Here is a 12,870-nt window from a genome sequence, read left to right as displayed (position 1 = left end):
AAGCGTTCTCCAAACAAGACAGGCTTGCCTTGACTAAAAGACTAAACATCATCTACTAGATATGGGAATAGGGTTGATATGGGGGGTATGGAAGGGGGTGAAAGGATTAAGGAATGTATAAACTAAGGGATACTATGGGGAGGAGGGAGAAAGGGGTTTATTTCTAAAATCTACTTCTATTACCTATAAAACTTATAAGGTTTACAAAATTAGAAAAATAAAAAGACATTAGGGGTTTAAGGCATCAATGCTGTGATCTTGTCTTTACCTTCCTGTCAAGGCACTTTTTCTGACCCTCCAGCACAGTCTAGTGAGTAAGTTAAACATATGAACTGCTCTGGTTCTTCACATTGCAAAATCATTTCATTGAATGAAAGAACTTGAAGTGGTAGCTTTAATGGTTCCAGAGAAACTGTAAAAGATATATTGCTCTTTTTACCCCTTTAGGCAGTAAAAATTAGCGGTCAACACATTTGCATAGTTTGCTGCTTTTTTTTCTAACTACTTTTGCTCCAAAAGACTGGACGTTCTGAAGTATCTTTGTGAAGAGTTGCATTCTGGATTTAAATAGTGCAGCACGGTCTCACTGGCAGGCTTGAAAAAGAGAAAAAAAGTCTTTAATAACCTTATACACAGGAGGAAGCCACAAAACTGCTAGGTTTCCTTATCACCAGACATAATCCAGGGTACAGGTTATTTCATGATTCATGGTTCTGGTTCCAAAGGGAATGCTCTCAGTAACTTGGCAGGTGTCTGTTTCTGAGTCCTTGGTAGGGTCAGAAACGGAAGCCATTTACAGCAGCGGATATCGAGATGCCACCAATGTGTTCAAAGCTGTCTTCATCTGGTAAATGGTTGAGAGTGGCGTGACCCTGTGGCCCTGCCTACAGCCCCTAAGACTTACAGAACATGTCATGATTTTTGCAGTCCTTAAATGCTGCTGTGATGGAACAGCTACTGTTCTTGAGGGCAAGGTAAGAGTTTGTCTCTCTGAATGACACATTAATCCTGTTGAGCTCAGATTTCATCGGAGTGGTGATCTGTGGCCCTTCACAGCTTGCATCCATGACTGGCAGAGGTTCCCAGGTATAAGATGGAAATCTTCTTTTACAGAAAAACAGAAAAAATAATTTTTTTGTATTACGTTTCATATTGGATCATAACTTTTTTTCTCCTAAAAAGAAAATTAGCTACAAAAAGAAACTGAAATTTCAGGTGCTTTCTTCATAGATTTAATTGTCTTCTACTTTGATTTTTGTATGTAGTATGAGTACACTTCCTTCATTAACTCAGCTATTGCAGAAGACCAGTAAGGAATACAATTAGTCTTTTATTACCGCAGCAAGTGGTGGCTTCTGTAGAGACTCTCTAGGTGATGAACAATTGCACAAAAAAGGTGGTACATGTCTAACTTTCATGTTTCTTAATCTAACTATGTTTTTGAATCTTCTTTCTCTTACTGAAGTATGTTGTTGTACTGTACTGTTATACAAGTTTAAGGGGGGAGATCTGTAAAGTCTGAATCACAGAATCACACATAGTAGCTTTATGGGTGGATTAATTAATTATAATTGCCAAGAGTCTTGAGGAATAGGTATTAGCAAAAACCAGAAATGATTGAATGACCACAGAAAAGATGTAACTTCTGTCATTGGCTGTTTTTTGTGCTCACTGGGTATATGTAAGAAAAAAGTTCCTAATATTTCATTGGGGAATCGAGATGTGTACAAAACTCAGCTTCTCAGAGCACTTGAAACTAACTTGTCTTGCTGGTGATGTCTGTGACAACTAATTCTGTTGACACAGAAGTCTGGGAAAAGGATTATATTATCTGTGCACATAAAATCCCTGTGGCTCCCTAGAACAAGGCAGTATTATTAATGTGAAACTTCTTGTCTGACAGGAAGCATAGATAATTTTCTTTGGGGCTATGAACTGACATGACACTTGGAGTACATTACTTTCAACAACTGATACCTTTTCAGCACCATTAAGAGAACCTTCTCATCTCTTAGATGCCCATTAGTTACTTCGCTTCAACTGTGGCAAATCTCTTTTTTCTCCTTAGTACTGTCCTTAAGCAAGTCATCCAACATAGTTTTTTACATTTCTTAAGCATTGCAGCAATCAACAAGTACATGGTCAGTCTGGTTAACAGCAAAGAAAGTTCTGTATATCATTCTGTGAACATTGTTATGTGGAAGAGTGGTGATATATCACTGTGTTAAGAAGATAGATTCCTTTTGTGTTTAATACTTCAGTCTCCAAGGGTATCTGCAGTCACGACGGGGAAACTAACTTCTTTCCGCATTTTTGGTGAGTACAAATTTATGGACAAAGTTGATATTTTTGCATATGCTTTTCATCCCTAGAAAACAGATTGAAGACTAGTGGAGTCAGAAGGGCTGTTGCCTATCAGTTGACATAACATTTATCGTGAAATGACTGTTTTAAGGTCGCTCAAAAAAACCCCAGTGAAATACCACTGATTGTTTTCTCACTTATCTGGTGAGGGGTGGTGTGGGGTGGGGGATGCATCACCACACTTTCTTTCATTTTTTTTTTTTTTTACTTAATTGCCTTTTTCCCTACTATAAAGTAGTGAAACTTTCCTAGATGAAAAAGATTTGGTTCCTAACCATTTCCTGTACTACTTGCATGAGTACACAGTGCTCCCTGGTTGTTCTACTCTATTTAAGAGTGAACTTGACTTGAATGAGTGCAAAAGCATTCCGTTTCCAGAGCTTTCCAGAGTTTATGCATATTAGCATTTGTGTTCTTCCAAAAATTAGCAGTTTGCTTATTAGAAATTGAATATGAATAGTCCTATGATTCATTCTGCAATATTGGTAAACAGTAGATTTTCTTCAGACTCAGCGTAGGAAACTCTACTGCCTTAATAGTTGGTGTTTTCTCCAAAATGGAATAGTGGGACCATATAAGATCTCTTCCAAAAATGTATACTACTGAATGTTAAAGCTCATCATTATTGCCAGTATAATGATGTTGTAAAAACAATATTGCGTTCAGTAAGAAACTACACTTCACCATACTCTCTCTGATACTTATATATTCCCATGAACACCTATGTATTTATTCAGTTAAAATATGCTCCTTAATCTTCTGAATTAACTATTCAATTACATCCCTAACAAAAAATATTTTTTTAACTTTGCTAAAATACAATGCATGGTTCTATATTAAATCTTATCTCTTTGTTAAAGTTACCATTTCAATTCTTAGTATTAATTCTGCCAGTGAGTATACTATCTTAATGAAAAACTACAGAGAAAGCAAACAGCAAGGTCTTCATAATCTTAAATCTAAACTGGTACTTGCTGATCGACTATCCAGTTAATCTTCACTAGTGCAACAATGACAATTTTATTTATATTTCCTTGAATTTAGAAAGCTTCTGATTTAAATAAAGGCAATTTGGCTGAGGCTGTAGAACACAATCATTTGTGTTGTGCATCATTTGCAGTGTGGGTCATTTCTGTTCACAGAAGCACAATTTATGAATATACATTAAGCTTTACTTTCTTCATTAGTTTTTCATTACTGTTTACTACCAGTTCCCAAATTTGTTAGTCTGTATGTCATTGTTGCAATATAGTATTTGCTCTGAGTTTGTCTAACAGCACACTTTCATCAATGAAGGTGGAATTTACTTCAACACTCTAGACAAGAAATTCTATTTCAGCCATGGTATTCTGGTAATATTATTGCTCTAGTAATAATTTCTAGTATTGTCTCTGGTCGTATTATCTACCACTGATTTATAAGTGACATTCTAGCATCAGTTTTCTCTAGACAACTAGTAACAGTCTAATAGATCACAGCATTTCCCAAACTTTGCCATTATTGTTTTAATAAATAATTATAAGATGCATTTGGAAAAGGTTGGCCATCAGAATATGTGCATTTTCTTTTTTCAGCTGCAGAAAGAGCATTAGATATTAGTTTGAACTATATTATTGATACAATGATGAATTTTATATTTTATTTTGTCTTTTGTGAAAGTATGTTACATGATATGGATTTTTACATCAAACTTTGAGAATAGCCAGAATTGCAGAACACATTGGGAGAGTAGAAATGAACTCCTGGGATAATTTTTCATTAATAAAAAGGTATAATTTTCCTTGATTCCTTAGATCTCTTGCACTCCAAGGTATTACAACTGAATCCATCAGACCGGGTAATACTAGTGAAAAATTTGTAAAGTCTTGTGTAAAAGAATGAAGTATAGATTTTCTTTAATCTTTTCACTTGAGAGGCCAGAGTTTATGGAATTCCTTCTCATTTCCAAGAAGGAAGAAGGGGCCTGCAAAAATGTGCAGTCAAAATACATGTAAACAAATGCATGCAAAATTCATGGTATTTTTTATAAACTACATAGCAAAAGATGGCTCGCTGGAAGTAATGTCATTTTGTTTTATCCCTTCACTGTTTCTGTCTTTATAGATTTTGGGAGCTTGTATTATTAAGAATACATTTCCTCTTAATTTAATTTAGGTAATTTAAATATAACATAAACACACAACCCCTCCCCAAAAAATGCATATTAGGGATAACGCTAGCATTGCTATCCAGAATAATTAAAGATCAAGACGGCTTGGCAATAGCTCAAACATATCAACTCAATGAGACAGAAAATCAGATTCAGTAAGGCTGGCCAGGGTGAGATAAGGTCCTTAGTGCTGAGCTTGGTGCAAACCCCCCCCCACAAATAAGGAAAATAAATCATGCAAAAATGCACAACCCCCCAGAAAACCCACCACCACCAGTTAAAAAAAAACACTCACCTAAAGATCCCGATAATTAATAAAAGGCAATAATTAAAATTCTGTAATAGTATGAAAAATCTTCTGAAACTTTACAAATGGTGCTGTTTAGAGGCTCCCTACTGGTTTCTTGAAAGTTTGTGCCACCCAAAAAAGTGTATAGCTCATAGAAGTTTTAGTTTTCTCACTGTAATCAAGGAAAAAATATAGCCTATATTGGGCAGTTTACACAGAATATTTTTGCTATCACATACATAGCGCATATCTATTCACGTGAATTTCATTTTTTTCTTACCCGCTAAGCATATAACAAAATTTCCCTTCAACAAGACCTGAAAGAAATATTTAATCTGAAAACCAGAAACAAATCCTAGCAGATAAATCCAGAATAATGTCTTATGGCCCTGTTATATTATCATGTTATAATGAATTTTTTTATACTTCACAGTGGCAAAAAGTATCCTAAAAGTCATTGCAAAAGCATTTTTCAAGCCGACAATATTAAAAGAAAGGAAATTTCATTCTCCTTTTTACTGATCTGCTGTTTGCAGGGGCAAGTAAAATCCACGCATAGGAAAAAAAAAAAAGACAAAGTATTTCATTGTATATACCTTTTCTTCTTTCTGAAAATCAAAATATTTTGGTTGGGAGGAATTGTGAAGATCACCAAATTCCAACCCCCCGCCATGGGCAGGGACTCCTTCCATTAGACCAGGCTTTTTAATGACCTATCCAACCCGGCCTTGAACACGTCCACTGATGAGGCATACACAGCTTCTCCGGTTATCACCCTTACAGTAAATCATTTATTCCTAATATCCAATCAAAATCTGTCCTCTTTCTTTTTTAAACCATTCCGCTTTGTCCTATCACTTCGTGCCCTTCCTGGATGCCCACTTTTGGTACTGGAAGACTGCTATAAGGTCTCTAAATGCACAGAATGAGTTATCAAGGAAATGGGAACATTCTGACACAAACTCTTTGGTATCTTCTGCAGCTTAGGGTGTGTTGGCATGTTACAGGAAGCCTAAAGAAAAGACTAATACTTCTCTGTGCTTAGGCTTAACAGGTAATAGGTGGCATAATATGGAACAAGCTGGATACTGACCAAGCTGTTTGTCCTGCAATGTACTGTCTTGTTTTTCTCTGAAAGAGAATGAAAAATGAGGACTTCCAAAGCATACACTCCAGGGACCATCATTTCAACTTGCCTAACAGGAAAAATATAACATTACAGTTTTCTGACTGAAAAATGAAAAAGATATTTTTTGCAACATTATAATTCCAACAGATTATTCCTGACTAATTCTCCCTGAGATGCTGTAGCTATCATTCTGCTACAAGAGACATTTGTGAAAAAGGTGATAAAAACCAGAGCAGTTAATTTTTAACATGTGAAATGTTAAAATGAGCAGAGAATCCTCAAATGACCTATAAAATTGGACTCCCTAATTCGCTTTTGAAAGAGTGAAGGACTTGACCCATAAACTGTAAGAAATCTGGCAAATGACATCTTGCTTCTAAAACAATTGGTGCTATTTTAAAAATATGACTAAGGTTAGGTCTCACCTGATAGTCTTTTCTGAGTGCTTTTACTTCTTCAGTTAAACTTCATGGAAACTGAGCAACCACCTGTAGAGGTAAAATATGGTATAATCTGCAAAAGGAATTTTCTTCCCGATTACACCAGTTAGTGAATGTCTTGTATTCTGTAGCCTGTTTATATATTTACAATAATTAATTTGACTCGTCTGCCCTACCTATGGTTGATTTCGCTGTTAAAGCCCTACCCTTTCAATGTAAACTGCATTACACAGTCTCTATTTAAATATAATATTTTGCCTATTTGTCTTCTGTGTTTTTGAGTGTAATGAATTACCGTAATTACAACCATCACATTCCATGTTACGGAAAGGAAAAGGAAGTAGTCTAATATTATGGCTCATAAAGAGGATAATGTTCTTTCTTTCTGTTCAATTCTATTTTTTAGAGGGGCAGATTTTTGGAAGATGATGTAGTGTATCTGGCTCCAAATATCAACTAAAATTTATATAATAATTCATTTCAATTTAATCTCTTAATATAAATTATTTTTCATCTTTTGCACAACTAGTTCTCCTAGGAGACCTGTCCTCAACAGCAGAGGCTGGCCTCACACTTAAGGAGATGTGATGTGAGATCTGAGACACCTTGTCCATTAACACCTTGCAGAGGTGCATTTACTATTGCCGTAGGGGGAAGATAAATGGCATATTTTGAGATCTTGTTTGTTCTTGCACTTAAAACCATTTCCAAAGGGAATTTAAAAGTCAGTACATATGGCACAAATGTAATTCTGGACTGAGCTTGCATATGAATTACAACTAGGAGTCAATACCACCATCTGTCCAAAAAGTCCGTTCTGATCTCCTTGCTCAAAATGCAACAGAATCAGAGAAAGCAGGCAACACCATGAGAGAAACAGAACAAAGCAGCTGGCTCTTCATTGTAATAAGAAATGAAGTTAGAAAGAGGTGCTTGATAATAGGCCTTCAAATCTAAACGCATTATTCCTTGATGGTCTATCACCTAGTCATTTATTGAATTTCTTCACTAACCCTCAGACTATCTTAATACTCTATAATGACTATAAAAGCTGTTGTTATGAAGAGAAATTTTGGCTCAGCCTGAAGCTTTCCATTAGAATGTCTTATTCCACAAATAACCACAATGTGGTCAAGTAGCTGCTGATGCATTAAGGCATCATTATTTATAAAAAATGGCCAACTGTGATTTGTTGAACTAATCATTGTTTTTTGATAACCATTATTTCAGTCTAGGAGTGAACTAAGTAGTACTTGAAAACACCTTGTATATAATAAGATTTAATTTATTGAAAATTTAACAACACAACTAAGAATTTTTAATAAAACAAATATAATTTTTATAGTTACTTTTGCAGAGAAAAAAAATCAGATCAGATTTTCTTCCTTAAATAGACTATTTCTATGTTTGTATCAGTATTTGCTTAGCTTAAATCTGAACATGTATTATGTACAACTTTTATTAGTACATTTTGGTTGACAACAAATATGGACAAGAGTTGAAAGCAGCTTTACAACTATTTTCTTAGTAAAGTAGGACAAACATCTGCATTTCCAAATTAAAATTTTAAGTAGAAAAAAATTTCCTACACCTTCATATTCCATATAATTATTTTTTAGTGTTTTTTGCCAATGTATTGAAAACTCCTAAGAGACTATATTATAACAACACCACTACAAAACAAATAAAACTGCAATTAAAAATTATACTATGTGGCAAGTGCAGCTGCATTAGATTTACTGGAAAGAAGAATAGAACTGAATGGAAAAGCAAAAGAAATGTCCACTTAACCTGAAATTTACAGTTCAGTATCAATCCTGTATATAAATACCTGTAGTGGTTTGAACCAGGTTTTCCCCCTGAAGCTGAAAGTGGTAACCCCCAGGGGGTGGTGACCCTGGGGTTTGACCCAATCAATGCTCCTGCAAAATATAAACATATCTCTGGAGACCGGAAAAGAAGCAGTGATACTTTTTGTGGGAAGAAGAGGTGGCCATGTTGTAGAGGCCACGAGGAGAAGGGGCTCCGGCCCCTTGGGGGCCTCTGCCCCCCCCCCAGCCCCCAGTTGGGGGGCTGCAGGGACTCGGAATGGTGTTAGCTGGGCTGAGTGCCTGTGGCTAAGAGCTGGGGGAGTTTCTCCCCTGTAAATAGAAGTGGGAGACGCTGGGAGCAGCGACGGAGCAGCAGCGGAGACAGCAGCGTCCGAAGAGCAGTGGCAAAGAGCCAACTGATAAGAACCAAGAGAAGCAGCAGATGCTGGTATGCAACTGAAGCAGACAGAGAGCTGTCTGAGGAAACTAAAAGAGCCAGCAGCAGAAAGCAGGACAAGAGACCCGAGCCAGCAGCAGGAAGAGAGTTTCGGAGGGTAAGAACTGGACAAACCAAAACCCCCAAACTCGCTAGAGACCCCTCTGAGAAAGAGGAGGGGGTGGTGGACTGAGTGGAGTCCTAAAGTGCAGTATGCACTACAGAGAGGAGCTAAGAAGCTCCGGCCTCCTGAGAGCTCAGCCAGGATGGCCAAAGGAATGTGTGTGGAGGGGGTGACCTTGGGCTTTCCCCCCCCTTTTTGCTGCAGCTTCAGAGAAGCTGGCAGCCATCTTTGAAGCAGAGCACAGAAGCTCTGTGAAGGGGCTTGATTTCCCCTGAAGATACCAGACTGTCACGAAGACCCCCGTGTTTCGTGATATGACCGTGGTGGAACGACCTTGTCTGGGGTTACGTAGTCCACGGAAAGACCCTTCGTTTGGCGTCGAGGGGCCGAGAGGGGCTTGGAGAACCCCCTCGTGTGTATTGGCAAGGATCCAGCTGCAACTGCTGCCTGAAAGAGAAGAAGAAAGCCTACTGCCTAGAGAGAGACCTGTTGCTCAGAGACTGGAAGGGGTCTTTTCTTCTTCTTCTCTCCTGGACTTTTATTTGGAGAGAGAAGAGATTTGGCCCACTGTAAATATTATTGTCATGGTAGAGATAGATATAGAGTTAAGATTGTTTGTAATATATTATAGTATTTATTTATGTGTATAGTCTTTGTAATATATTCCTTCCCCCATATTGAGTCTCGTGTTTTTGTCTGGAAAACCCATCTCACATGGGGTTGAGATGTGGGTGGGGGGCTAGGAATCAGAATTGGATTTTGGGCCTTGCTAAAACCATGACAATACCCCTTTCAAATCAAGTTATCTATTCAGGAAGCAAGGGAGAATATTTGGTCTTTTTCTTTTATGTTTACATTAGACAGCTCAAAGGATCAGCTATTTATTAAAAAAAGGTCACCTTAAGGCCTTAAATTAGGGAATAGGAACATAGTAAGCAAACTTAAAAAATTGAAAAATCTAAAGATTAAAAAGAACTGGAAAAGTGTTTGGGCATGAGGATTCTAAAGAATCTCTGAGCTTTTATATTGACTGGGCTCCTGAGCCTTAGGTTAGCCAAGGAAAGTTAAAAATACCCTTGCAGAGAAAGCCAACCACTTAAATAAAAATCAGATGCTTGAAGACTTCCTGGTCACCCCTGCAAATCTTCTACAGTTGATGCTATTCTGAGTTCAGAATTCTCAAAGGATTTGTGAAAAGCTAATATGTTCTGTCACTGTAAAGAACACACTGAATTGTGAGGATCTGTGGCCTGACTTGACAATAGAAGGAGCAGACCTAGTATGACAATTAATGTGCTGATTCAGTGCTTGTTAGGGAAGGAAAAGTTTTGCCCTAGCAAAAAGACACTGGAAAATGTGACTGAATTCTCCATCTCCTTAAAAAATCTCACTGAAAGCAGAAAAATCTCACATGCTGCAAAGACACAAAAGTCAAATTCTACAAAATATGAAGAGATACAGAGGGCCTCCGAGGCTCTTAGACTGCAGTATATCTTACATATGTCAAACTCCTCTCTAGGAAAGGAATTACATGTCTGAATGTAAAGCATGCAGTTATAAATGCCTATCTTCCTTTCTTTTGGGAAGTAAACAGCTACTGTACACGTACTTTCAGAAGGATGTACAGCAAAACTGCAGATACTCTGAGAAGGTAACATATATAAGAGAAATATAGTGTGTTTTCTTGTAGATTAATCCAGGAGCAAGGTAAAATTGTCTCTGTTCTGCCAATGAGCAACTGTGTGAATATGGACTATGTTGTATCCATTCCACTCTTTCCTACTGTCCCTAGAGGTATTATTAGCTCTTAAGAATAAAGAATAGCAATAGTCATTATAAGTCTGGAATAATGTTTTTATTCATAGACCTCAGTGTGCTTTACAAAAGGAGGTGGAATTCACTATTTGTGATACAAAGTGAGATGAAATGGATTCAGAAAAAGTTGTACTTAACACTAACCAAGTCTCCTGATTTCAATTCAAATGTGTTATTCATCATGGATGCAATGATGTATTTGAACAGGATTCTTACTCTTGATGAGGCTTCTAGAGGTAAATGGATATAATCAAGATTAGAACACGAAAACATATCCATTAAGCAGTTAAAAACTCAAACTGGCAGCAGTTTATCACCCTATATTGTGCTCAAAACTTGATGGGTAAACATCCAAAGACATTAGGACAGTGCCTGAAAATAAGAATCTGGGTCTTTGCTAGTTGACCAGTTGTTTTCCCATCATGTATAAATGATTTACATTATGGGATCTGCAGAGCGCTCTGCAGAGTAAAAGCATGTGATATTCTATTACAAAGCTAATGATTAATTAGCTGTCTGAAACCTGACTGATTAACAAAATATGCTCATATATTTAGAATTAGTCCACTATAAAAATCATGTAGAATTTCAGTCAAGAAGATGACATTGTTATTACAAAACCCTTCTGCTTTAAATCCTGTTGAGACCATGGAAGATACTCTTACTGTCAAGCATTTTTAAGTTGCTGGTTAAACATTATACTAATTTTGTGTGTGCATAGCACACATACTCCAGAAATGTATTTTTAAAATTATTTTGAATTTTATTTCTTGACTAGATTAGAGATGTGATACAAAATTGTGGAATGAATTTTTCTGTATTCTAAGCTAAAATTTATTTCTAAATTGCAAACTAAATCTTAGAATACAAAATCTCAATTCATGTTATTATGTCCTTTTTTATACCCGTTCGGTGTTTATGGGTTTTGTGTATGTGTGTGTTTCCCCACAAAGTATCATAGGTCATCTTGGTCATTCTCTTAGTTGTAAAGATATGTCTGTATTTATTTTGCCTGTGCCTGTTTTTCAGTCCAAAAAGATATGCAGTTAGTCTGTTCTAAAAGACTTCTACACTGAACTCCCTTAAAAATTAAGTTAGTAATAGTTTAGATTTTAAGCTCTATACATACCTGTATATCTCCACTGAACTTCAAAACAAAACAAAAAAACCCAACCAACCAACCAACCAACCAAAAAAAACTCCACCAGAAATATCAAAATAAAAAAAATACTCTAAAGATTTTTAGCAATTTTTTATAGACTCAGCTGATTTAAATTGTAGAGCATTACCTTATCTGATGTGTTTGAGGTCCAGTAGTCACTAAAATCTGACCCTCTTGGAAAGAGCCCAGAGCATATCTAATCTTCAGATATATCTCTAGAGTTGGAAAGGATTTCAACTCCTCAGATATTATCCTGGTTGGAGGATTAAAATTTAATCAGGATGATAAAGAAATGAGACATACTGTGTACCTGATTTAGATCCACAAAAGGAAACCTGCATTGAAGGATCAGACCTTGCTCATTATGTTTGACTACAGCCCCTGTTACTAAAAAAACTTTGAAACAAAAGTGAATTACTGAATAAATAAGTTAACAGAAATTCAACCCATATGAAATGCTTAATTGTGAACAGCTGGCATTTTTTATCACCCATTCCATCCTGCTATCTCTTATTTATGAAATAAAATGATGAATTATTATGCTTCTCACTATATTTTCATACATGAATCTGTTGTGAGCTGACTTCTGAAATGAGTACACTTCAAATGAAAATTATTTCTCTCTGTTTTAAAATTCTGTCAATAATAGTGATGTCAAAGATGTCTTACAGAAAAATAAATATAAAAATTAAAAATTAATTCTCAATTTATACCATAGTAATATTTTCTCCATAAATTAGGAAGAAGAGATAATGAATGGCAATGAAATTTTTTAATTCTGTGATCCAGCAACTCTTACTGAACATATTGATTAGAACTCTAGAAAACTACTAAAGGAAGTAAGAAAGAAAGTAAATAATTGCGTGCCTCCTCAGATCTTTGGAAAGGCCCATCAAGAACTTAAAGCTTGAGAAATTAAGACTAGTTACTGCATAGATGAATCCTAGAGACCTCTGTTTTTCTATAGAAGTGGTTTTTACCATTCAAAAACAAAAATACTATTCTGTCAGATTTTGGCAGAAAATTATCATTCCCACCTGGAGGGTGGGCAACCAAATGTAAGAAGGTCATTCCTACAACCAACTTTTTCTCCCATCCCAAGCAGCAGGTTTCAGAGGCTGAGAAGATCATCTTTGCACAGCTATGCCATA

The 12,870-nt window shown here is 36.3% G+C and overlaps 1 long non-coding RNA gene across 1 annotated transcript in view; it reads right to left on the bottom strand.

Annotated features, from left to right (window-relative positions):
• The window catches only part of LOC113964959, a 16,419-nt gene extending 4,528 nt beyond the window's left edge, over positions 1-11,891 (bottom strand). The window contains exon 1 of the long non-coding RNA XR_003533362.1: positions 11,847-11,891. This is a non-coding gene — a long non-coding RNA (uncharacterized LOC113964959). The remainder of the gene's footprint in view (positions 1-11,846) is intronic.
• Positions 11,892-12,870: the final 979 nt, after the last annotated feature.

This window comes from Neopelma chrysocephalum, unplaced genomic scaffold (genome assembly GCF_003984885.1).
Source record: "Neopelma chrysocephalum unplaced genomic scaffold, ASM398488v2 Primary Assembly neopelma1_22b, whole genome shotgun sequence".
NCBI classification, from domain to species: Eukaryota; Metazoa; Chordata; class Aves; order Passeriformes; family Pipridae; genus Neopelma; species Neopelma chrysocephalum.
This window is presented reverse-complemented; position numbering and strand designations above follow the sequence as displayed.